Below are 27,797 nucleotides of genomic sequence, written 5' to 3' on the forward strand. Positions count from 1 at the left end.
TTTTTTTTTTTTTTTTTTTTTTTTGCTGCTGCTGCTGCTGCTTCTTGTAACAGAAAAGGGAATTTTATGCTACGTTAGCAGTCCAAGGGTGGTCTTATGAATTCCTGAAAGTCCCCGAGACCATTTCAGAGGGTCCACAAGGTCAAAACAATGTTTAATAGTAATGATACTAAGATATGATTTGCTTTTTTCCCCCCACAGTGTTGACATTGGCATTGATGCTACAAAAAAGCAAAAGTGGGTAAAAACGGCTGGTGTGTGAGATCAAGAGGCAGGGGCACCAAATTGTCCCAGTGGTCATTGTAACCCTTCACTGCCACACACTCAGAATAACAGAAATGCCAGTTTCTTCAAGACTGTCTTTGAAAGCAGTGAAGATGATTCATTTTATTAAGCTGCAACCCTGGAGTACTTGTCTTTTTCAGATTCTGTATAAAGCCACGAGAAGTCCACAAGAAGCCCTTCAGCCGCATTCCGTAGTACAATGACCCCGGCTGGGGAGAAGGACGCCTGCAATTGTTTGACCTGCAGACTGAATGCAACTGCGTTTTTTTCATGGAATACAATTTTTACTTGAAATAATGACTAGGCCAGCTAGGGACGTTCAGACTGGGGAATTAGACATTTTTCTCCAACAGGGATGAAATGAGCCTGTCACTTTCAGGAAAACTGACAGTGTATATTAGTAATGATGAAATTCAAACTTTCAAGCGAAAGCGAGATTTTTTTTTTTTTTTTTTAAACAAAAAAGGGATTATTCATGACATCGGCAGTTCTCAAAGGGCACTCTAGGACTTAGATGTGCTATCGTGAGACTGGATAGCTTTCCAACACTTCAAGACTTGAGTGATGAGGTCATTGGTGATAGTAACATATATGTAATAAGGTGGTCAGGGTTAGAAAGAACTGTATAACTCCGCGGACTCATCTTTTTCAAGTGACCAGTGTTACAAAATCATGCATGGGGAAAATAATCATTCAAAGTGGAAGACAGACCAATGAATTTTAATGTAACAGTGTAGGAAAAGCTCACTAATGGGGTTTCAGGATCGACACTGCAACTAAACTTTGAGAAATCACCACTTGCCGAATTGGGGTGGACTATCCGAGAATATCCACAACAATCTGAGAAGGCTATTAAAATAATGTTCCCTTTCCCAGTCACATGTGTATATGAGGCTGGATTTTTCTTCCTGTACTTTAACCACACAACATATCACAACAGATTGAATGCAGAAGCAGATCTGAAAATACAGCTATCTTCTATTTTTTTTTATTAGAGGGAGGGAGAGAGAGAGAGAGAGAGAGAGAGAGACAGAGGGAGGGGCAGAGGGAGAGAGCCAGCATATAGCTACCTCCTAGTAAGGCAGACATTAAATACATTTGCGGCAGTGTGGGACAATGCCAGCCTTCTCACTAAATTATTTCTTGCTATAATTCCTTTTCACAAAAGGATGTGATTTACATAAACATGTAATGAATTCATTATTGTTACTTTTTTTTAGATGCTTATTTATTTAAGTAATCTCTACACCCAATGTGGAACTCGAACTCATGAGTCCGAGATCAGGAGTCGCACACTCTACTGACTGAGCCAGCCAGGTGCTGCTCACTATTATTCACTTTTTTTTTTTTTAAAGATTGCAAGCTTCAAAGATTTTTTGTTTTGTTTTGTTTTATTTGACAGACAGAGATCACAAGTAGGCAGAGAGTCAGGCAGAAAGAGAGGAAGGGAAGCAGGCTCCCTGCTGAGCAGAGAGCCTGATGCAGGGCTTGATCCCAGGACCCTGGGATCATGACCTGAGCCAAAGGCAGAGGCTTAACCCGCTGAGCCACCCAGGCGCCCCCACTTTAAATAAATTAGTAAGTACCTTTTTAAAATGTCTTAGTTTTAATTTTTAATATAGTGAATTCCAATAGACATAATCTATAAAGCAAAAATTCTTTGGGATCCTCACTAATTTATAAGTGTATAAAAAAGCCCCGAAGCCAAAAATTTCTAGAACCACTGCTCTACAGATGGTTCCATATGTGATCATTCTTGCATGTCAAGAAACAAGCTTTGTCTCACTCTTTTCAGCTATGGCACCTTTTCTCATAATTTACTTACCCACTCTGCTGTTGATGGGGATTTAGATGGGTTATAATTTTTCATTAATATTTGTAATGAACAATGCATGCTTTCTGTACTGATGTCTTGCACATGTTTGCAAGTATTTTTGTAAGTTGGGTGCCTGGGTGGCTCAGTGGGTTAGGCCTCTGCCTTTGGCTCCGGTCGTGATCCCAGGGTCCTGGGATCGAGCCCCACATTGGGCTCTCTGCTCAGCAGGGAGCTTGCCTCCCCCTCTCTCTGCCTGCTTCTCTGCCTACTTGTGATCTCTGTCTGTCAAATAAATAAATAAAATCTTTTTAAAAATAAAAAAAATTTTTTTAATATTTTTGTAAGTCAGATTTGCAGAATAACTGTTGAATCAAAGACATTTAGATTTACCAAATCAGGAGACAATTCCAAATTACATTCTGAAAAGATTGTATCATTTTAAACTTTTATCAGTGATGTGCAAAGGGTGCCTGGGAGGCTCAGTCGGTGAAGCATCCAGCTCTTGATCTCAGCTCAGGTCTGGATCTCAGGGTTGTGAGTTCAAACTCTGTGTTGAGCCCAGTGTAGAACTTACTTAAGAAAAAAAGTGCGAGTGCCCTCTTTCTTGTCTTCTTAAATCAAGTATTTATGCTTATTCCCTCCCTTCATTTTTAGCTTTTTGTCTCAGAAAGGATCAGAGTGGGCCTACAATGAAAGCCAGAAAGGTGGATAAATTAACAAAGGGCCAGGTAAGCTGTGGGACTGGGAGGGAAGGCAAGTAGATTTCTACTAGAAATCTATATAACGAAAGACACTGTAGCAAAGCACTAAATTTTGCTGTGCCCCATCAGACAACTCAGGCAAAAAAGAAACACAGTAATTTATGTATCTTGCCTTATCCAATAGCAGGAAGTCAATGAACACCCAAAGAGAGAGAGAGATCTATTAACATTCAACGCTGAGAATTTCCTCACAGGGATGTTTTTTCCCCTTTTTAATCTTTAAAGTTTTATTTTATTTTGGTTTCTTCTATTTTATTGAGTAGACAATACATTTGTATGGCTTAAAAATCTAAATAATATTTTGAAAGTACCTACCGCAAAGTCTGGCTTTCATTCCATCCCCACCTACCCTATTTCCCTCCTCCAAGAGGCTCCCATCTTTATTTACCCTTTCACTGGTTTTGTGTAAATTCACAGAAAGATAAATATATTTTTTCTTTCTCTTTCAGTCATGAGAAATAACATACTCGATATATGGCTGTACACATCCTACATTTTGTTTTCTCCCTAAGGAAGACCATTTAGTCCAAACTGACAGAATCTATGTCCTCTGTGTACTGACAGAAACACGAGTGGCTCCTATCGAGATGCTGTTTCCAGATCCGACCAAGTCGTGCGAGCCGATGCAGCCCAAGCAAGAACCCTGGCTGAATTTTCACAGGTGGCTCCCATAATGCTGCTGGTAACCATCTTGCTTTTAGGGGAGCAAGGAAGCAAAAGGGACATGGATTTTTCTAGAAGGGGCTCCGCAATGACAAAAAGCAAGGTAAGCTATGGGTGTCACACAAGGTGGTGATTACTCTGCAGCGAGGCTCTCTCCTTCTGTGGGTCTCTTATCCTCAGCTTTGTAGGCGGGGGAATGCTCAGGCCCACCTCACGTTAGCCACACTCAGAAGACACCGAGGGGCATCCAGAATGAGCATGAACTGATACTAAATGGAAGTGATTCTTTAGATTTACTGAGATACTCACGCTTGTTTCCTGAAATACTGCCGCCTAGAAGACTGCCTTCTCAGAAGGCAGCTCCCACCCGGGGACGTGGATAATCCTGACAGACATTTCATTCAGACCTGTTCATTTCCTGTCCCCAAAACAAGCAGGCCTCTCTTTTTATCAGATAATTCCAGTCCACGGGTTTCACCATTCTCTGCACAGTATTATCCTTCTGGGCTATCTTTTCCCTGATGCCTTGGAAACAAGCCCCCTCCTGTGACTTTGCACTTTCTTCGGACTGAGCACAGCATGTCTGGAAGATTTCACTTTGGTTGGTGGTCAGGCCTTCCCCAAACTCTCCAATTATATAACCAGGACACCTGGGATATTGTTATTGTTATGAAGGGTGGTCTAAAAATATGTCCCCCAATTCCTTACAAATTTTCTCTTGAAGGGATGGATTTGCAACCATTCCCATTCCCCCCCCCCACCCTTGTGACTTGTTTCTGACCAGTAGTGTGTGGCAGATGTGATGGTGTGTGACTTGGGAGACTAGGTCATAATAAGACACTGGGGCTCCTCCCTGCTTGGCTCTCCAAGGCCACTCACTTTAGGAGAAGCCAACTGCCATGTCTTGAGGACACTACCCCCGTCCTATGGAAAGATCCACGCAGTGAGGAACTGGGGCCTCCCACCAGAACGCAGTGCCATCTTGCAAGGCGAGAAGGAGCCACACTGGGAGTGGATCCTTCAACCCAAATCGAGCCTCCGATGACTGCGGCGGGGCTTGACGATCTCATCAGAGACCCTGAGTTAGAACCACCCAGCCAAGCTGCTCCTGACCCACAGACACTATGTGAAATAGTAAATGTTTATTATTTTACACTACTAAATTGTGGCATAATTAGTGAACAGCAATAGAGAATTAATATACCCCTAGATGGCTGAGATCATCCTTCTTTGTTTTCATTCTCAACAGTTTCCTTCTCAGAGGGTAATCTTGACTTCTATTCCACAGGGACAGTGAAGACATCATAACCTATGAACCATCACTGCCTTACCTGTAAAAGGCAAAATTGGTGTGAAGGGCACAAAGCAGGGGCTCAAATAGAAGCGATTATTAATATTGTTGTCCTTGCATTATTCATAAAATAATATTAATATGATTAATATTGTTGTCATTAATAATAGAAACACTGGACATCTTCTCCTCGACCCTCTGTGTCCACACCTCATCTTTTCCACTCTGTCTTGTGCCCAGGAGACTGCCCCCGGTGGGCTGTATCTCTAGCACTCAGGCTTCTGGTAGGTTCTGGCAAATGGGAAATACTGGATGTAGCCGGGCCTGAGGAAAGTGAAGAAAGGGATATATTTCCTTGGTTTCTTCTCTGCCAGGTCATCATGGCTTGGCTTTGGGCCTCTACCTCTCCGTACACATCCCTGTCTGGGTGCTAGTCACCACCTCCTCCCTGCTCCCCGCTGGGCCTAGGAGGGGTAACTGCTCCCCACCGTTGCTAGCCCCAGGGTATTCCCCTAAACTCTGCCCTCACACTTTTGCAAATATAGTAGACCTTTGAACAACACGGGTTTGAACTGCATGGATTTTTTTTTTTTTTTTTCACAAATACAGCATAGCAACTGGACATATATTTTATATTCCTTATGATTGTCTTTTTTTTTTAAGATTTTATTTATTTATTTGACAGAGAGAGATCACAAGTAGGCAGAGATGCAGGCAGAGAGAGGGGGAAGCCTGCTCCCCGCTGAGCAGAGAACCCAATGCGGGGCTCGATCCCAGGACCCTGGGATCATGACCTGAGCCGAAGGCAGAGGCTTTAACCCACTGAGCCACCCAGGCGCCCCTCTATGGTTCCTTTTTAATTTCTCCTCAAATCACACAGATCCCGGTGCAGGGGTCCTGAGTGACAGATACAGCTCACAAATGTAGAATTGTTACAGTTAGTTACAATGTAGAATTGTTAGTTACAGCTGTTTTTAATAATGAACCTGGATAAAACACCATAGCACAATCTGAAAGATAGCTAAGAATCCAAATAGATAGGAGATTGAGTTTAGAGAAATCTCAAGTAATGGTTGTGTAAATATCCTGAGTTGAATTCTCGGGCCAATGCTTGCCTGTAGGTATGGAAGGGACCTTGCTTCCCTCATAAAAGCAACACCCAGCACCTCCCAGGTAGTTCTGGAAGGAGGCTTGCAGGGTTAAGTTGGCAAAGAGTGGGAGAGTCGGGGAGAAGGAGGCTGGCCCAGCCTTAACCTTGCTCCTGGAGGGGATGGGGGCGAGAGGACAGTTATTACTCTCAGTCTCACCTGTCCTGCCCACAGGGGCTCCTGCTTCCCTCTGATGCTTTCTCCTGAAATTTCAACAGCAGCAGCAAAAACAGCTTTGTAAAAATATAAGGAGAACAAAAAGGAGAGAGCCTGAGTGGGAGCCAACCCGGGTCAGCTGCTTCCAAACCAGCCTAGAGGATGAGGAAGTTTCCTTCTGTTCCTAGCCTGGCTACCCCTTGAGGCTTCAGCAGCTGTCCTGGCCCATGGGGACAGTGTTGTCACCAGTAGGTACCATTTCAACAGCAGACGCTATAGTCAGCCATGCAGGTGCTGGGTGGGGACCAGGAATATGTGTTTTTACATTTAGGGCTGGAATTTATGCCAGCAGCCCATGTCCTAATACACAGTCCCAAGAGTGCTTGGAATAGACTATGAAAAAGCATTCAAAGCCCAATGACTGCCCAGAGATTATACAGACTGGCTGGTAGATGACTTCTGGCGGTGGCATGAAGGGGTAATGACAGAGCAATAATCAAAAACTTCAGTTGTCCTTAAGCACTAAGTAGAGTGCCCAACCTTATCCACAGTGCTGGTTTGTTCTGAATCTCAAGTATCATTCGGTACTACAGGACAGAGCAAGATTGGGGTGACTGGAGGGTACAAGTTGGTAGCCTCGTGAGGGCTTATATCTCAATTATACGTTTTCTATCATAATTTTCAGCCTGTCCCCTCAGTGTAGGTTTTTAGCGACCGTATCTCATTGCTTAGAAAGTGATCAATGCTGTTGAAATGTGTTAAAATGTTAATAAATATTGGTTGATTCATAATGTTTGACTCGAGGGTGGGGGTGCCCCCCACATAGAGTTATTGGTGGTCCTGAGACAACTCCGTAGCTCAAGAATCAGGATTTGGAAGAAGCACCAGTTGTCAGTGGACGCCACCTGTGAAGACTGCTCTAATTTGGTCCCTTGGGTCCTCAGTGAGCTGGGAGGAGCTCAGGCTGACACTGACCCACCCAACAAGAAGATGTGAATTGACCCTGAGCACAGGGGAGACGCTGCTGGAGCCCCAAGGGGGGATAGGGAAGGCCGTTCCCACCTCCGCCTTTGTGAAGGCCCAGGTCCCAGCCTGCCAGGATGCTGATCCTCTCCTGGCTTCCAGACAGATGGGGACAGGGCAGTCCTGCCAGCAATGGGGGTTCCTGAGGGGACCCTCACGGGACCCGTTCCTCCCTAGCTTCCCTGCAATAACATCAAACTGCCGGAACAACAGATACATAAAAATGTTTGGCTAGCGATCGTGAGCGCTTTCTCATCTCCCATTTCCCTTCTTCATTATCAGCTGCTACATGGGGGAGCCAGATGTCCAGTCTTGAAGCTGGGGTGCTGCTAGAAGGAGTGGGTCTTGGAAAACCCATTTATTTTTGGGACCTCGGTGCCCAGGTGGGGCTCCTTTTGAGGAAAGCCGGCTGCTTGACCCCACCACCCTGGAGCAGGAGTGGGCAGCAAACTCAAGGCCCTGAACACCTCAGACCCTCCCTTTTGGGGTGTTTGAACATGAGTCTCAAGAGGACACTTCATGCTGAGTAAGCCGGGGAGGAGGCAGAAGCCTACAGAGGTGCAGAGAGAGGGCAGCAGGCAGAAGCCCCAAGGTAGAGCGAGGCTGTTGGCGTGGGAATGGCAGAGGCCCCAGAATCGGGGCACGGGCTGCCTGGGGCCATGAGGCAATGCCCCAGGCATCCAAGCCGCGTGAACCTCTAAACCAAGTCCCCTTTACCTCCAGGGCTTAGAGAGTCGGTGCTCTCTCGGGCATGTGGCCACCTGGGCTGTTTCTGTTTGTTCATTCAAGAAGGTGAACTGTGGCGAGGTGAGAACTCAGGCTCACTCTAACCAAGGTATCCTTCCTTTCTGGATCTCCATCTTTTATAAACGTAAGCATTTGATCTATGGAGCCTGGAATATATATTAAAATTGACTCAAGAGGAGACATACTTTGGAGCTGAGGTCCTATTTTCCAATTTCTTTTCCTTTCACTTCCAGTCTGGCGGGAGGGTTTTATACCGCCTCCCAGGTGTGGGGAGCAGCCACTCTGCCCTGCTTGTAAAGAATGGAATGGCTTTTGAGAAAAAGTGAAACGAAATTCCTTTCCAGGACACAGTTGGCGTTAAAATTCCTCCGCAGAGTATCTGTTAGCCGTATTTAGGTGCTCAAGTCAAGGTCACCGGATTCCTCCTCATCTCTGCCCCTCCACCCTTCAGCTCTGCCCGCTCCCTCCCCACGTTCACTGCCTTCTCAGACTGTCTGGGTTCCTCCGCTCTTTCTTCTCTCCACGTTCTTCCGAAACAATGTAACACTTCCCCCCACCAGACATTATTACACCCTGTTAGCAGATGAGGAACCCAAAGAGCTGGCACCAGGGACCAACAAGACTCAACAAGGACATTCACTGCCAGCTGCCACTGGGGAATGGATGGAGAGCATAGCTGTGGGCCCAGGAAAGCCAAAAAAGAAAGGCTTCTTACGGAAACGCCAAAGAAATCCAGAAACCATAAAGGAAAAATGAACGTATCAGACCACATAAAATATTTTAGATTTTGCAATGGCGAAAGATACCATAAGCAAAGCCAGAGGGCGAATGACAGAGTGGGGAAAACAACACATGTGACAGACAGAAGGTCAATGTCCTTCCTATACAAAGAGCACTCTACAACTTAGTAAGAAAAAATTTGAGAGATGCTTGGGTGGCTCAGTTGGTTAAGTGTCTGCCTTTGGCTCAGGTCGTGATCTCAGGGTCTTGGAATGGAGCCCCACATCAGTCTCCTTGCTCAGTGGGGAGTCTGCTTCTCCCTCTGCCTCTGTCTGCTGCTCTCCCTGCTTGTGCCCTGTCTCTGTCTGTCTCTCTGACAAGTAAATAAAAATCTTTAAAAAAAAAAAGAAAAAGAAAAAATTTGAAAAGCCCAATAGAAAAATAAGTTAAAGTTTGAATAGGCAATGGACAAAGGAGAAAACATAAATCTCCAAAAGACATTAGATGCTGCTTGAACCTTACTTGAGTCAGAGAAATGCAACAGAAAACAAAAAAAGCTATTTTTGGCCCATCGGATTGGAAAAAAACTAAAAAGACAGATGTGCAGAGTGAGGAAATGGCTGCACCCGTACGTCATTCATGATATATTAAGTGAAAAAAAAAAACAAACCCCAAATTGAAAAATCAGACAGATAGCATGATTCAATTTCTGTATTCTAAATTCTGTATTCTGTGTATTCTAAAAAAAAAAAAAAAGCATGGGGAGAGAGTGATCAATGGGTGAGTCCATCTAAACTCAGAGGAAAAAAAAAAGAATACACAGCAAATTGTTAACCTGGGAAGTGGAAAGTGGGGTCCTGTGAGTCTTTGTAGAGTTTCCCTTTTAAGCATCGTTGGGTCATGGTTGGTTTCGCTCTGTGTGCTTTCATGAATTTTTCAACCCAATTATAGAGTGCGATATCATGAGGGGGTTTGTGAGAGCGGCTCGATCTGCGGCATGCTTATTTGCTTTAGTCACTGTACCAGCGTATTTCCACCTGTTGGTTTACTTTATCCGCGCAGCCCCTTAGGAAAGACATTATGAGAACCCTTTGCAGGCAAAGAAGATGGAACTCAAAGATCCAAAGTATCTAGTCCACAGACCTTGGCTGTAGTCATGGCTTATGGGGAATTCACAGCAAAGGTACAGTCCGCAGAGGCAACTCCCGTGTTGTTATAAGGACTGGATTGAAAGCCTCCGATCTGATGAACCCCATGCGAACCCCAATGCGGCATGGAATGGTCTTTGAAAACTAAGACCCCAGCTAAGGTCAGGTCTCCCTCCTTTTGACTTTTGATGTCCTAGCTTCAGAGAACTGCCAAGCTGGTCCAGGCAGGGACCCAAGTGAGGGTGCAGAGGGAGCAGGCTTTGCAGTCCCAAGCAAAGTCCCGGAAGGCAACTTCACCTCCCACCCACTTAATCCTGGATGAAGCAATACTAAATGGTAGTCTAGGTGTATCAACTGCCCACATTTTCAACACCACTTCTAACTCCTCTTCCCTCTCCCCTCTTTTTCAGGACACATCCCCAGCTGGAAAGTCTCCAGAAGCCACCTTCCACAAAGCCAGCAGCGCTTGCCCAGGGCTATAGCAGTGATTCCAGACCTCTGAAGTGATTCCAGACCTCTCTCCTAAGCTGGCATGTAGAGAGGGGGTGCTAGTCTCCCACACTGGAGTAAAGTGGGCTACTTCTGTAGCCACAAAACAGTTCTGGGGAATACGGTAGCCTGGAAGATACAAAATATGATGAAAGAGACAGCTAAATGCCTTGGTTTGCGCTTAAATGACCCCAGGGTGTGTTTATGGGGGCAGGCATGGGGCAGGAGTCTTCTGCATCCTGACGACTTAATTCAAGATTCAGGGTACCTTTGCCACCCTTTGCATCTCCCCACCTTCCGGTTAAAGCAACTTCCCGCTCTCCTGACGGCAGTCCCCAGCGCAGGCCCCTGTCCAGCTTCGGAAAGTCCTTGGGTGTTACCAGATCATGGCCTTCACACTTTTTGTAACTGCAACCCGTATTTAGGAATGCATATCACACCCCAGTACACCAGGGTGCAGTAGCATGTGTGCATGTGCAGATCTACTCTGCAACAAGTTTCAATGGACAATACTTAATACTTAACCCTAATTATCTATGATGCACTTTGTTTTCCATTCTATTCTTTTTTGTTTTCTGAAATGTTTGTAACTGCTCGCTACCCTCAGTTAATTCCAAGACCAGTGAATGGGTTAAGACCAGCAGTTCGAAACACACTCAAAACAATGGAATGATGCAGATAATTTGGAGAGAACACCTAGTTTGCCTCAGCCATGTGTGTTATAGGAGAAACCCGGATGAAGGGTAAATTGTGGTCCCGGACCATCTCAGACCCTCCCGGGTGAGAGATTCTCAGTCACCATATGGTTGACTATGTTGAGTCAGATGATGAAAGGTCCACTGCAGTTCTAGATGAAAACAAAGTTAATCACTGAGAGCTTTCTATGTGCCAGGCATTGTTCTGAGCACTTTACTCCAATTAATGCTCATACTACCATCACACCATACGTAGTATTATTCATTTCTGATGGCCAGACCATTGGAGAACTCACCCTCCTGGACATGGCTAATCAGCATGGATGCAGGAATCAAAGCCCAGAAGATTGGTTCCAGAGCCCACTACTGGAACCTACACTACGCCTACCACCACACCTACCTACTCCCTATCCAGACCTTTTCTGGGTTTACACTACCTGTTCATTTTGTCATCTTTTCAAAGAATGCCATCCAGTGCTAGGCTCAGCAGGCTCTGGCCAGAACTGCATAGTGGACTTAGACCACAGCTGAAACCCTGGTGTGGTCACCAGTCCAGGACCCTCTAATCCTGGTGGCCTCAGCAGAGCCTTCTGTCAATATGCACTTACCAAGCACCTCCAACTCAGACAGAAGTCCAAAGCTGAAAGGCATCTCAGAAGCTGTCCAGTTGCTTAGGGACTTCCATGTGGGATGAATGGGCACAGGTTCCCTCCCCTATGCCCCAAGCCTCTACTTTTGTCTGTTTCCAATATAGAGTTTCTGCATAAGCTCACACTGGAACAAAATAGTTTTTCAATTAAAACAAGTTGTTTGTTTTTGGAGAGGTGAGCAGAAATTTTAGGGAGTTCTTTTTCTTTTGGAAAATAATGCATTGAACATTTATTATTATGGTAAAATATGTCCAGCATGAAATTTACCATCAGTGACATTTGGCGCGTTCACAGGGCTGTGCAACATTCACCACTATGTCGTGCAAGCACATTCTCATCACCCCAGGGGGAAACTTCCTGTCCACTATACAATCACTTATTACACTCTTTCCCCAGTCCAGGGCGACCGCTAATCTACTTTCTGTGTCTGTGGACTTGCCTTTTCTGGACATTTCATATGAATGAGATCATACAGTACATTGTCTTTTGGGGCTGACTTCTTTCACTTAGTATAATGCTTTCAAGGTTCATCCTGGATGTAGCAAAATATCAGTACTTCATTCCTTTTTGTGAATGAATAATATTTCATGTATGGAGATGCCACAATTTGTTTATCCATTGATGGACATTTAAATTGTTCCTATCTTTTGGCTATTGTGAATAATACGCTATGAGCAATTGTGTACAAGTTTTTGTTTGAACACCTGTTTTCAATTCTTTGAGGTACACACCCAGCAGAGGAATGATCGTGCCCTTTGCTTAAGGTACTGAGGATGTGCCAAGGTGTTTTCTATAGTGGCTGCACCATTTTACGTGCCCACCAGCAATGGACAAGTATTCTGATTTTTCCACATCCTTGCCAATATTTATTTTTTAATTTTTTTTTAAATTACAGCTACCCTAGAGGATGTGAAGTGGTGCCTTATTGCAGTTTTGATTTGCATTTCCCTAATGACTGATGACCTTGGGCATCTTTTCATGTTCTTTTTTTTTTTTTTTTTTTTAAAGATTTTATTTATTTATTTGACAGAGATCACAAGTAGGCAGAGAGGCAGGCAGACAGAGAGGAAGGGAAGCAGGCTCCCTGCCGAGCAGAGAGCCCGATGCGGGACTCGATCCCAGGACCCTGAGATCATGACCTGAGCCGAAGGCAGCGGCTTAACCCACTGAGCCACCCAGGCGCCCCATCTTTTCATGTTCTTATTGGCCATTGTGTATTTTCTTTAGAGACATGTCTATTCAAATCATTTACCCATTTTTAAATTGGGTTGTTTGTCTTTTTGTTGACGAATTGTGGGAGTTTTTAATATATTCTGAATTCAAGTCCCTTATCAGATATACAATTTGCAAATATTTTGTCTCATTCTGTGAATTGTCATTGTACTCTCTTGATAGTGTCTTTTGATGCACAGAAATTTTTAATGTTCTCAAAGTCCAATTTTTCACTTTTTTCCTTTATTCTTTGTGTTTTGGGTGTCATTTTTTAAAAAAGTCACCACTAAATCCGAGGTCATGGAGATTTACCTCCTCCTAAGTTTTATGTTTTATTTTTCTTTTCCTTTTTTTTTTTTTTAAGATTATTTATTTATTTATTTGACAGACAGAGATCCCAAGTAGGCAGAGAGGCAGGCAGAGAGAGCGAGGGAAGCAGGGTCCCTGCTGAGCAGAGAGCCCGATGCGGGGCTCGATCCCAGGACCCTGGGATCATGACCTGAGCTGAAGGCAGAGGCTTAACCGACTGAGCCACCCAGGCGCCCTTTATGTTTTATTTTTTATTAATTTTATTTATTTACTTGAGAGAGAGAGTGCACACGTGCGTGAGTGCACAGCAAGTGGGGGGAAGAGTAGAGGGAGAGGGAGAAGCAGACTCCCCATTGAGCAGGGAGCCTGATGCAGGGCTCCATCCCAGGACTCTGGGATCATGACCTAAGCTGAAGGCAGATGCTTAACCAGCTGAGCCACCAAGGTGCCCTGAGCTAATTTATTAATATGATATGAAGTAGGATTCAGACTTCATTCTTTTGTGTGTGGATGTATTTGGTTTTTCCACCGCAATTTGTTGAAGACTCTCTTTTCTCATTGAATGGAATTCACATCCTTTAAAAATCAATTGACCATAGATTACGGGTTCTGTCCTAGATTTTCAATTCTATTCCACTGATTTATATATCTACCCTTATGCCAGTTCCACACCGTTTTCTCTCTTCTCTTTTCTTCCTTCCTTCCTTCCTTCCTTCCTTCCTTTCTTCCTTCCTTTCTCTCTCTTTCTTTCTTTTTCTTCTTCTCCTTCTTTTTTTTTTTTTAGTAAATTCTGTGCCCAACATGGGGCTTGAGCTCATGACCCTGAGATCAAGCATTACATGCTCTAAAAAAAAATAAAAGAGTCGCATGTTCTACCAACTGAGCCAGCCCCACACCCCAGTTCCATACTGTTTTGATTACTGTAGCTTTGTAATAAGTTTTGAAATCAGGAAATCAGGAAGGGTGAGTCCTCCAATTTAGTTCTTTTTCAAGATTGCTTTGGCTACTTGCAGTCCCTCAAAATTCTGTATGAATTTTAAGATCACCTTGTCCATTTCTGCAAAAAAGCCTTTGGGATTTTGATAAGGATGACATTGAATCTATAGATTGCTTTGCATAGTGTTGCCATCTTAACGATATTAAGTCTTCATATCCATGAACCTGAAATGTTTTCCCATTATTTAGATCTTTATTTTTTTCAGCACTGTTTACAGGGTATGCCTTGCATCTCCTTGGTTATGATTTATTCCGAAATTTTTTACATTAATGGACTATTTGGTGGGGCAGTGTTAGATTTACAGAAAAAAATGAGCAGAAAGTACAGAGAGCTCCAATATACCCTCTTATTTTTTTTCTTCAATGCTACTATAAATGGAATTGTTTTCTTAATTTCCTTTGGGGTTGTAGATTGCGAGTGTACAGGAATGAAACTGATTTTATACCCTGCAACTTTGCTGAATTTATTACATCTAGTTCCTATTAATATTTGACCTTTGTTCTAGTCCACACACCTCGTCTCATCCACATTTAATTGTTGAAGATGCCCCGTAGCTGGGACTTGCTAAGGTCCCACTGCCCCTTATGGCTGGGCTTTGGTCCAGCTTAGTGCTTTTTCTTTAGGATTCAGAGCTCCAGCTCACTCCCATAATTGAACCCAGGACTTTTCAGGGACAAATTCCATTGAGTTCCCTCTACAAAGCCTCCTGTCTCTCACTTCCAAGTCCCCAGTCTTCCCCCACCCCATTTGCTCCCATTTAGCTATTATCAAGAGCTGGGCAGGATTCCCACACTGACCCCCAGTTCTGGCTGGCTGGAGGCAGAGATAACTTGCAGTAAATTAAACCCCAGGACCCTTTGTCCCTGACCTCCCACCTGGAGCAGAGAACCACCAGAGGCTGCCAAGGCCTCTGCTCCGCCCCCATTCCCGGGGACCCCGGTCTCTCCCAGCACCAATGAGCCTCATCTCAGACCTCCCAGAGCTCTGCACAGCTGCCCTGGCAAGGTCAGACACTTTGGCTGCAACACGCCTGCCAGGAAAACAGTCAAATTCAGCATGCAAACCAGGATTATTTTAGGAGTTAGGGGCCTCCTGCTTGGAATCTGGTTTCCACGCTCACAAAAGGCAGCCCCTGAAGGTGGAACTTTCCTCTCCAGACCCAGAGAAGCTGTGGGCAGAGACAGAGGGGTGGGAATGAGGCCTGCAGATTGAGTGGGTGGGAGGGAGGGGGAAGAAGGAACTGCAAGCCCAGGCCCTGCCTGGTTGCCTAGGTGATGGAGAGAGAAGGTGGGGGGGTGGATGAGGGAGAAGTGGCTGGGTGGGCTGAGTTATCTGAGCATCACCATCCTAACACCATCTAGTTCTAGGAGAATCCATCTTTGCTTCTTCTGCTTCTAATAGCTGAGCCCCTGATGGGGGGAAGCCAGGCTGACAGAGCCCAGGGGAGACTTTCCCACTTTTTTACCCTGGTAGCCCATGTTCTGCCGCTCTTTTTCTTGGAGAAATAGAATGTCAGCCTTGGCCTGGAAAGGGATTGCCAAGTTTCCTGGCCCAGAGGTTTTCAAATAGGTTTATAGCAACACAACCTTGTTTCAAAAGAAATCTTACCAGAACCCCAATATGCAAAAGGGATCCATAGAGGACCGCTCACCTTACCTTCCCCAGGACTCTAAGGTTGCAACACCCAGAATATGAAAATCTCTGGTCGGGGCCCAGACCCTCATTGTACACATGGGAGAACCGAGATCCTTGCAAAGCAATGACTTGCTCAAGGATACTCAGCGGGTAAGTTCATGGCAGAACCAGGATGGGAACCTGCCTTCCCAGGGCCATCAGAGAACCAGCAGAAAGAAGCAGAACTCTTAAGGCTGCAGGGAGAAGGGGCGGGGGCACACAGGTTGCCTGAAGGACCTGGAATCTGCTGGGACAACACAATGCCCTCATTTCACAGAGGGAAACTGAGACCCAGAGAAGGGGCAGTAGCTTATGAGGGGAGCGATTCTAAAAGGGAAGAATATTCCCTTAGAAAGCAGATGAATTTGAACATTTGGCTTTTTGGCTAGCTCGTGCAGTCTTTAATGAAACTCGGAGGTGCCAGATGGTGCAGAGGGAGGAGCGTTGGCCTGAGAGTTTCAGCCCCCTCTGTTACAGACAAGCCTCATGACCTTGGGAGATTTATTTTAAAGAGCCAAAAGGATCATCCCCTGGTTTGTGAGAGGTCCAGAGGAGTAATAGGATTAAATGGTGTTTTATATTGTCTCTAAATGTCAGGGGAAAGGGGAGGAAGCACACTGTTCTTTACAGATTGCATTTGACAGTGGGTTTTTAAAAGGACCTTTATATCTCTTTTCCATTTTTCATGGCTAATTATAAAGTTAACACATGGCCATTCCAGAAAATGTGTAAAGTACAGAAAACGGAGAAAAGCAAAGCTGAAAATAAAATCACCCAGGAACACATCACTCAGAGCAGCCACTGTTCAGCAATGTTGTACATTTCCTTTCAGTCTTTCTTCTATACTTTTTCCCTTGTACAGAGCATATTGCAATTAAAAAATCATTTTGCTTAATTTGATTAATAAAACATTACTTTTTCCTGGTATGTCATGTCCAGCCATTAAGAAAAAATTACAAACCCACCAAAAGGCAAAAGACACACTTCGAAGAGACAGAGCAAGCTTCCAGAACTGGACACGGCAGAGATGTTGGAATTATCAGACTGGGAATTTAAAACACATGTGATTAATATGCCGCGGGCCCTAACAGGTAAAGCAAACAGGATGTGAGAACACATGGGCAATGTAAGTAGAGAAATGGGAATCCAAACAGAAATGCTAGAGAGAAAACAAACAAAACCACTGTCACAGAAACAGAAAATGCCTTAATGGGATCATTAGTAGACCGGACATGGCTGAGGAAAGAATCTTTGAGACAGAGGATATAGCAAAGAATCCTTGAAACCTGAAAAGCAAAGAAAACAAAGAAAAAAAAAACCATAACAGAATATCTAAGAACTGTGGGACAACTACGTGAAGTGTAACATACTTCATGGGAACATCTGAAGGGGAAGAAAGAGACAGAAGAAATATCTGAAACAATAATGACAGAATTTCCCTAAACCAATGGCAGGCACCAGACCACAGACTCAGGAAGCTCAAAGAATACCAACCAAAAAAAGCTACATCTCAGCATATCAATTTCAAATTACCAAAAACAAAACAAAACAGACAAACAAAAAAACCCAAAACAACAACAAAGATAAAGAAAAAATCCTCAGAGAAGTCAGAGGACAAAGCACCTCAGCAACGGAGGAAGGAAGATAAAAATTACATGTGACTTCTTTCTTCTCAGAAACCATGAAGTCAAAAAGAGAGTGGAGTGAAATATTTAAAGTGTTGAGAAAAAAAAAACAAAACCCCAAAACTGCCACCTAGAATTCTGTACCCTGTAAAATTATCCTTCAAAAGTAAAGATGAAATAAAGACTTTCTCAAATAAATAAAGATACGGGGAATTTGTTGCCAGTATAAGTGCCTTGCAAAAAAATTTTTTCTAAGTTTATTGATTTATTTATTTTTAAGTAATCTCTACCCCCAATGGAGGGCTCAAACTCACAACCCTGAGATCAAGAACTCCATGCTCCACTGAGCCAGCCAGGTGCCCCTGCCCAGCAAAATTTTTTTTAGAAATTTCTCTACAGAGAAGGAAAATCATGTAGTTCAAAAACTCAGATCTAAAAAAAAAACCCAAAAAACAAAACAACAACAACAACAAAAACCTCAGATCTACTTAAAGAAAAGAAGAGCACTGAAGAAGGAATAAGTGAAGGTAGAATAAAACTTATCTTCCTTATTCTTAACTGATGAAACATTATAGTTTGCTCAAAATAATAACAGCAGCAATGTAATTATGTATGCTTATGTGTGTATCACACATGCATACATTCTTATGTACACTCACATATAAGTGAAATGAAAGAAATGATACAAAGAACAAGATGAAGGAATTAGGATTATTTTGTTATTACAAGGCACTCACACTACCTATGAAGTAGCATCGTGTTATTTGAAAGTGAATTTGGATTAGTTGTAAATTTATATCACAAACTCTAGGGCAAACAACTAAAAACAGAAGCATGACTGCATGTTAAGAAAGGAGAGGAGGTGGAATCCCATAAGGGCTCAGTTAAAACCACGAAAGGCAGAAAATGTGGAAGACAAAAACGGGTACAAGGAACAAAGACAACAAATAGAAAACCATAACAAATATGGTAGATATTAGTCCATCTATGTCGATAATCACTTTGAATGTCAATGGCCTAAATGCACCAATTAAAAGACAGATTGTCAGAGTAGATCAAAAAACCTGATCCAACTACATATTGTCTGTAAGGAACCCACTTTAAAGTATGAAGACAGATTAAAAGTAAATGGATAGAGGAAAAATACACCATGCAAACACGAATCAAAAGAAAACAGGTGGATCTATATTAATTTTGGACAGAGCTGACTTCAAAGTAAGAACATTATCACAGATAAAGAGGGGCATTACTTAATGATAAAATGGTCGATTCTCCAAGAAGACGTAACCATTCTTGAGGTGCACGTGCCAAACAATAGAGCATCAAGCCACGTGAGGCAGAGACAGATAGAACTGCAAGGAGAAATAGGTGAATCCACTCTCACAGTTAGAGACTTCAACACTCCTCGGCCAGAAATGGGCAGATTCAGCAGGCGGAAAATCAGTAAGGACATACTTGACCTCAACAACGCCATCAATCAACTGGTTATATTGACATCTATAGACTATCTCATGCAACAATAGTAGGATAAACGTTTTTCTCAGGTTCACACAGAACATTCACCAAGAAAATAAGATGAGTAGCTTTCCTTCTTTTTCTCTTCTCTGAAAAGTTTATGTAAGATAAAAATTCCCTGGGGTGCCTGGGTGGCTCAGTGGGTTAGCCTCTATCTTCGGCTCAGGTCATGATCCCAGAGTCCTGGTATCGAGCCCTGTATCGGGCTCTCTGCTTGGCAGGGAGCCTGCTTTCTCCTCTCTCTCTGCCTGCCTCTCTGCCTACTTGTGATCTCTATCTGTCAAACAAATATATAAAATAAAATAAAATAAAAAGAAGAGAATTCCCTGTATTGTACAGAAAAGTTCACTTATGGTGAAACTCTCCCATAGAACCACACGGACCAGTTATCTTCTTAGTAGATAGATCTTTGACTATTGTTTTAATGTCTTTTTATTTTTTAAAAGATTTTATTTATTTATTTATTTGAGAGAGAGAGCAAGAGAGCAAGCCCAGAATCCTGGGATTACAGCCTGAGCTGAAGACAGATTCACCCAGGCACTCAACTGAGCCTCCCAGGCACCCCTATTGTTTTAATTTTTTTAATGGCTGATAATTTATGTTTTCCTGTTTCCATTTCACCTGGGTTTCATATTTATTTGAATAATGTTCTTTTTTTTTTTTTAAGATTTTATTTGTTTATTTGATAGACAGAGATCACACATAGGCAGAGAGGCAGGCAGAGAGGCAGGCAGAGAGGCAGGCAGAGAGAGAGAGAGAGGAGGAAGCAGGCTCCCTGCTGAGAGAGAGCCCGATGTGGGGCTTGATTCCAGGACCCCAGGATCATGACCTGAGCCCAAGGCAGAAGCTTTAACCCACTGAGCCACCCAGGCGCCCCTGAATAATGTTCTTTAGTAGCCTTTTATAAATTTAAATTCTGAGTTTGTAGTTTGACCATTTTGTCAATCTGTGTGATGATAATTTGCCTTCCTCCCTATGTTTCACTTGATCAACTTCCAAAAGTTTGCCCGTTTCTTAAAGTCTTTTCACAGAATCATTTTTTATTAATTAACATTTTCCCTGTCTAATTTAATACTTTTTACTTCAGTCTTTACTATTTTCATTTATTCTACTTTCTTTATATTTTGTAGGGTTTTTTTTCTATTTATTTGTTTGTTTTTAGAGTTCATTTATTTATTCAAGTAATCTCTATGCCCAATGTGGGGCTTAAACTCATGACCCTGAAATCAAGAGTCATGTGCTCTTCCCACTGAGCCAGCCAGGCACCTCTCAATTTATTTTTTTATTGGAAGCTGGACAGGGTTGAATGGTGCCCCTCCCAAAAATTGATGCCCAACCTATAAATGTTATCTTATTTAGAAGTATATTTTAGTGGTTGTAATCCAGTTAAGATGAGATCATACTGGAGTAGGATGGGCCTTAAACCTAATATAACTGGTGTCATAGAAGAAAAAAGAAATTTGGACCCAGAAGCAGACCCATAGGAAGAAGGCCACGTGATGATGGAGGTATAAAGTGGAGTGATGTGTCTACAAGCCAAGGAGTATGAAAGCTTGCCTACCATCACTTAAGATTGGGCAAGGAAGGATTCTCCCAGAGGGCCTTCACGGAGAGCACGGCCCTGCCAACACCTTTATTTCTGTCTTCTCTCCTCTAGAAGTATGAGGCAAGAAATAACTTTTTTAAGCCACTCAGTCTGAGGTAATTGGTTACAGCTGCCCTAATACAAAAGCTAGGCTCATTCATCATTAGCCTTTCTTGTTTTATAATAACTGCACATAACTCTCTATATTTTCCTGAAAACCACTTTGCTTTTTTCTTTTAAAGATTTTATTTATTTATTTGAGAGAGAGAGAGAGAGAGCATTAGTGGGGTGGGATGGGTGAGCAGCAGAGGGAAAGAGAAGCAGACTCCCCACTGAGCAGGGAGCCTGATGTGGGACTTGATCCCATGACCTGGGTCGTGACTGAGCCACCCAGCGCCCAGAAAACCACTTTGCTTCCAAAAGTAGTACTGCACTCAAGTCTCACCTTAATATGATTTTTTCTTCAACCCATGAAGACCTCTGTTTTAAATTTCCAGGCATGTGTAAGTTTCTACCATCTTGATATATCTAATTTTATTTCTGTGTCATCACTAAATGTTTTGTATTATATTAATTTTTAAAAATTTTGGAGACTTACTGTACAGCTTAGTACTTAGGCAATTTTTGTAGATAATCTAATTGTGTTTGATAAGAATGTACATTCTCAGTTGGGTTTAGGGTCCTACATGCATTCATTAAATTCACAGTTGGTTAATTTCTGTGTTAAAGACTAATTAACAGATAACCAAACTTGTTTCCACTTTCTTCCTGGGCACACCACGAAGTTACATTTCTTGGTCTTTCTAGCCATTAGATATGACCCTATGACTGAGCTTTGGCTGATAGAATGGAAGCAGAAGTCTCAGGTGTCCCTTCCAGAAGCAGTTCACATGCGATTCTTATTTATTTATTTATTTATTTATTTATTTATGTATTTATTTATTTATTTATTTATTTGACAGAGCTCACAGGGGCAGAGAGGCAGAAAGAGAGAGAGGAAGGGAAGTAGACTCCCTGCTGAGTGGAGAGCCCGATGCGGGGCTCGATCCCAGAACCCTGGATCATGACCTGAGCCAAAGGCAGTGCTTAACCCACTGAGCCACCCAGGCACCCCCACATGCGATTCTTTATTCTCTCTCTTACCAGGACCACTGGATCTCAACAGCCATTTTTTTTTTTTTTTGTAGTAGGTAAATTTGATTTTTTTTCCTATGAGTGTTTAATTTAGAATTTTTTCTTTATCCTCAATGTTCTGAAACTTCACTATGATGAGTCCAGATGTGGGTTAAAAATATCTTATTGGTACATGGTGGATCCTTTTAGTATAAAGACTTACTTTTTTTTTTTTTTTAATTCTGGGAAATCTTTGGTTATTATTTCTTTAAATACTACATCCTGTTATCTCAGCCAGGTGTTTCTGGAACTCTTATTGGATAATATTGGCACTTCTGAGTCTATCCTCCATATCTCTAAGTTTTCTCTTTACTATCCATCTCTATTACTGCGTGTGTGTGTGTGTGTGTGTGTGTGTGTGTGTGTGTGTGTCTTTTAGGTAGGCTCTGTGCCCATCAAGGGGCTTGAACTGACAACCTTGAAATCAAAGAGCCGCATGGTCTACGGACTGAGCCTGCCAGGTGCCCCATCTCAATTAAATGTGCTGCATTCTACGAAAGAATTCTTAGGCCTCATCTTCCAGTTCCCTGATTCATTCTTTGTGTTCATTATGCCAGTAGCCCACCTATTTTTAAGTTTCAATAATTCTATCTTTTATTCAAGATCTCTAATTGTTTCTTTTTGACAACCAGCCATTCCTGTTTCATGAATGAAATACTCTTCTTATCTCTTTTAGCATTACAATTACATTAGTTTTTTCTTTCCTTTTCTTTCCTTCCTTTCTTCCTTTTTTCTTTCTTTCTTTCTTTCTTTCTTTCTTTCTTTCTTTCTTTCTAAGATAGAGAGAGGCAGAGGGAGAGAAAGAATCCTAAAAAGGGTAATCCAGTCAAGATGAGATCATACTGGAGTAGGATGGGCCTTAAATCTAATATGACTGGGGCTTGAACTCATGACCCTGAACTTACTACCTGGGCCGAAATGAAGAGGTGGATGCTTAATCGACTGAGTCACCCAGGTGACTCATATTTTTATTTTCTTTTAAGATTTTATTTTTAAATAATCTCTATACCCAATGTGGGGCTTGAACTCACAACCTGGAGACTAAGAGTCACATGCTCTGTGAACCAAGGCAGCAAGGTGCCCAAATGGTATTTATTTTTAACTCTAATTCTGGCTACCCTATTAACTCTCTTTCCTCAGATGTGTATTTATCTGTTTCTTATATCTAGAATCTCTCTCTGTTTTTTAAGACTTTATTTATTTATTTGACAGAGAGAGAGATAGAGAGAGAGCAGCTGGGGGAGTGGGAGAAGGGAGAAGCAGACTCCCCACTGAGCAGGGAGTCCGAAGCAGGGCTTAATCCCAGGACTCCAGGAGCAGATGCTTCACCCACTGAGCCACCCAGGTGCTCCTGGGATCTCTTTTTAGAATACTGGGCACCTCAAGCATGTAGTGATTCTTCATTTCTGCAGTCGCAATGTCTTGTAAAGCTGATGGCTGCCTCTGGTTGAGCAGTTTGCTTGTGGGGAGTGGTAAGACAGCTGCTGGAACTTGTCCTCCATACCACATTGATGGGCAGGACCTGCTGCTGGGTGGGGACCTCGGCAGCTGGTCTCTAGGCTTGGATGTTTCTCATTCCTTCCAGACTTTGACAGCCCCTCAGTACTTGGTCTTTTTTCCTTAATCCAAACATTTACTCCCAAAGTTCATACACACAAGATATGTGGAGAAATGTAAATGGGTAGGCCTGGCTGCTCCTGCTACAGTTTCCCAAATAATCCCCCTCTCCACTTCCCCTGGATACTCTCGTTCACAGCTCTCCTCATCACCTCTAGACATGGAACATCTTCGTGTTTCTCTCCTGTTCTTCTAGGAGGTTCACTTCTGCTGTGGCTGTTGCTTCCTTCCCCTTAGTCCAATCTTGTCTGCTTTCAATCCTGCAGACATTCCTCACACTTTGGGATCATAGAGAGAGGCCCCTACTTGTTTTTGAACATGTATCTTGTCCCATTGTCTTTTGTAATGCTGGGTGTGGGCTCAGGCTGCCATATATATATGTATATATATATGTATATACACACACACAAATATACCTACACACTATCAAGCACAAAAACACATAATAATTTATTATTATATAAAGTTATTTCTATATTTTTATATATAATATATATTTAACTCTGTGTTTTTGCACTTGATATTGTATCAAAAACATATTTTCAGATATGTGAGTATAAATGTGTGTGTGTGTGTGTGTGCGTGTGTGTGTGTGTATTTCCTAGCTGTGACTACTGATAGGGCCTAAGGCCCATGACACTTTAGTAGCAAAGAGTACAATTATGGCCCAAATCTTGCTTTCTAAATACTATTATCCACTAAACATAACTGAAACTGCTTTGGAGAAATGACTGATTGCAGGACTGAAGTACAAGATAAGCCTGGAACATACCATGGGACAAAATAGTATGGAAGTGCCAAAAAAAAAAAAAAAAAAAAAAAAGAACTAAATGGGGTTCTATCAAAAGGCCATAGGAGTGAGTTGAAGGGGCTCCCACTGGGCAAATCTGGGACAATTTGTACATGAAATTAAGTAATGATAAAACAAATAATAACTCATAGAATAAGAACAAGATAAGAATTGAGGCTGATATGAAAAATGAGTAAATAAGTGGGGGAGAAGGGAAAGATGGATTGATGGAATCAGAAAACCACCATTTGACAACCATTTTGGTAGTAATTGTCAAACAAGAGTCATCAACAGATGCTAAAACTGGTAGATAAAAACTTAACCAGAAACAAGTTACTTACCTTGTCTCAAAGCCTCTCCCCACAAAATGCTGATTAATTAGAGAGGGCAACTAGTAATCTTATATGGAGAAACCTGACAGTCATCACCTCAATCAAATGATCAAAGTTCACATCAGTAGTCATGTGACAAGGAGACACCACGTGACTCCTGGTGTGATCAGAACACGCCATTACCTCTGTCCTGTTCCTCACAAAATGTGAAGCTGGAATCTAATCATGAGGAAACATCAGACAAACTTAAATTGAGGAACATTCTACAAAATACCCGACCTGTACTGGTCGAAGGTACCAGAATCCCAAGATAAGAAAAAAGTGAGGCACTGCTCCAGATTGAAGCAGGCTAAAGAGATGTGACCATCAGATGCCATGCGTGATCCTGGACAATGTCCTGGACTAGAAGAAACATTCTTCCCTTTTGCTCTGGGGAATATTATTGGGACGGTGGTAGAATGTTTCTGTCTGTGGAGTAAGTAATGGCATCATTTCATTACTAATTTCCTGATTTTGATTATTGTTATGTAAAAAAGTTTTTGTTTTTAGGGAGAAAAAACACACACAGAAGTATTTATGGATCAACAAACCAACACAAACATGTACATACGTGGATTTTTTTTTTAATTTTTAAAAAAATTTTATTTATTTATTTGTTAGAGTGAGAGAGAGAGAGAGAGAGCACAGTCAGGCAGAGTGGCAGGCAGAGGCAGAGGGAGAAGCAGGCTCCCCGTGGAGCAAGGAGCCCAATGTGGGACTCGATCCCAAAATACTGGGATCATGACCTGAGCCGAAGGCAGATACTCAACCAACTGAGCCACCCAGGCATCCCACATATGAGAATTTTTATGCCATGAAAAACTCTTCCATGAGCAAACACATCCATTGGAGGGTCTTCCTGATATGCCACTCGCTGGCGGGGGATGGTGTAATTTACTTAACCATGGCCTTCAAGTTGGACGTTTCTATTATTTCTAATTTCCCCCAATGATAAATAGGACTAAAGTGAACACCCTTATATTTCATACTCTGTCCACATTTCAGATTTCTTCCTTTGGATAAATCCATGGAAGTGTTAGTCAATATACAGGGGGTGAACCTTTTAAGATTCTCAAAACATGTTTGATTCATATGAATTGGAATAACTCAATCATGTTCATGCATATTCTCATTCACTTAAAAGTTTTGCTAATATGAGGGGGAAGAGGGAGATTTCATATTGTTTTAATTGTCATTAAGCATTAGAGAGGATGTTTCTTCCCCCTTATGAATCGTGATTTTTGTGTTTGTTCCTGGTTCCTGGGGGGATTTGTGACGGTCACATATTTCTCTTGGGGGTGAGAATAGCAAAGCTGTTGGTAACTTCTAAGAAGTAATAAATAGTGATTACCACACTAGAGCACGCAGTCAAATCACTTGTGACACAAGCACATTACCACACAAGATTGAATCGACAATTTATTTAGACTCCTAGAACGAGGAAACACAATATCCCCAGGGAAGGGTAAAGAGTGGGTGACAGGAGGAGGCAATTTCCTGGCCTGTTTGTTTGCTTACTCCCCACTTTCTCTCCTCCATCTCCCTCTCTCCGCTCTAAATATATGCATGCATATATAATAATGTGTGTATATACACATGTAATGTACGCATTGAATATGTTATATATTCTCATTATTAATGTAATATAATCCATGATGACACAATGCATGCATGACTTTACCAGGTGCCAAGAGAGTGCTGAGAAACGAGGCCAGCTGTCTTTCCCCCAGGGCAACAAGACATATGCCTCATGATTCCAAAGTGAGCTGACCTGAAGCCCTAGCACCCTTTATAAGGGCGGCCTGAGCTCTGCCTTTTCCTTGAAGACCTCCATGCCCTTCTTCCTCAGTACTTTGCTGTGCCCAGAGTTCCTTTCACTTATCTCCCCTCATCTAACCTAAACAACCTTCAGGGCCCACTCAGATGCTGCCTCTTCCAAGAGGCCTTCTCTGATTCCCCACCATCAGGTGCTGTGGCATCTGAGCTCTCCCTGCCTTCTCCACCTCTCCCGTGGCACTTGGCTCTTCAGGTGTGGCACTTTAGCTCTCATTGTGCTTGTCCTATGTCCTCAATTAGGCAGTGAGCTCCTGAATTGCTGGGCCGGGTCTGACACATCTCTGTGTCCCCTGTCACCTATCCCAGCTCCTGGCATAGACAAGGTGCTCTGTGAACCCCGGGAGAAGTGAATGAATGAACACGTCCATACAGTATCCTTCAATGTCATGGTTTCCCATATCAGCTGCAGTGGGCAGTGTGTGGGCAAGAGTGGGCCCAGTGAGATTGCACACAGGTCCGTCTGAGGGAAATTTCCCAAAGGGAAAAGAGACACTGGGCATGGGAGTGTGGCTAGGGTGACTGGGAATCTGGAAGTCTGGGTTTCGACCCCAGGCCTACCACTACCCAGCTGGGTGGCTTTAGAAGTTCATTTCTTCCTTTCTGGGCCTTGATACACCCATTTGTAGAATGGGAGTTGGGAGTGCTCTCCAAGGATGTTTCCTTCTTACACGTTTTTCCCTCTGGCGCAAAGTGTATTGACTGCCATAGTAGTCCCTGAAAGCCCTTGGTACTCAGAGGCTAAACCAGAAAAATGAAAGTAGCTGGGAGCTACTGGGGGGACTATGAGCTCTCTGCTTAAAGGCTGTACAGTTTCAATAAAGATGTTTCCCATATGGTCCCTTTTCTCTCTTAGGTTTCATAAATTATGGAATATATAAATTACATATGAATTTAAATATAAGTTATAAAATTATATTTATATGTGAAATTATATATAATTATATATAAATAGATGTGAAATAATTTATATGAAATAATATATTTTTATATACGTAATATATATTATATGTGTGTGTATGTGAAGAGGGTACTGGGGTCAGGAACTCTAAAAAGACTTTAGCCTTACCAGCAATGTTCAATTTATTTTTTAATTTTTTTAAATGATTTTATTTATTCACTTGAGAGAGAGAGAGCACAAGGAAGGGGAGAGGCAGAGGGAGAAGGAGAAGCAGACTCCCCGCTGAGCAGGGAACCCAATGCAGGGCTCGATCCCAGGACCTGAAGATCATGACCTGAGCTGAAGATAGAAGCCCAACCCACCGAGCCACCCAGGTACCCCCACAATGTTCAATTTAGAGAATAAAATATATGCAGTCAGGTGCCAAACTGGGTGGCTTAAATTCTGAGTGTTGACAAGGAGAAGAGGTTGGGGTTCCAAAGGGGGCTTTCGAGACTTGAAGCAGACCTGGGTGTGGGACAAAGCCCTCCCCTCTGTGGGTTCCACAATACTTTTTATACAACAGTGTTGCTTGTCCAATAAGTTTAAGAAAGGCTAAGAGTC

This window comes from Enhydra lutris, unplaced genomic scaffold, assembly GCF_002288905.1.
Source record: "Enhydra lutris kenyoni isolate GAN:26980312 unplaced genomic scaffold, ASM228890v2 scaffoldscaffold31, whole genome shotgun sequence".
Taxonomy (NCBI): domain Eukaryota; kingdom Metazoa; phylum Chordata; class Mammalia; order Carnivora; family Mustelidae; genus Enhydra; species Enhydra lutris.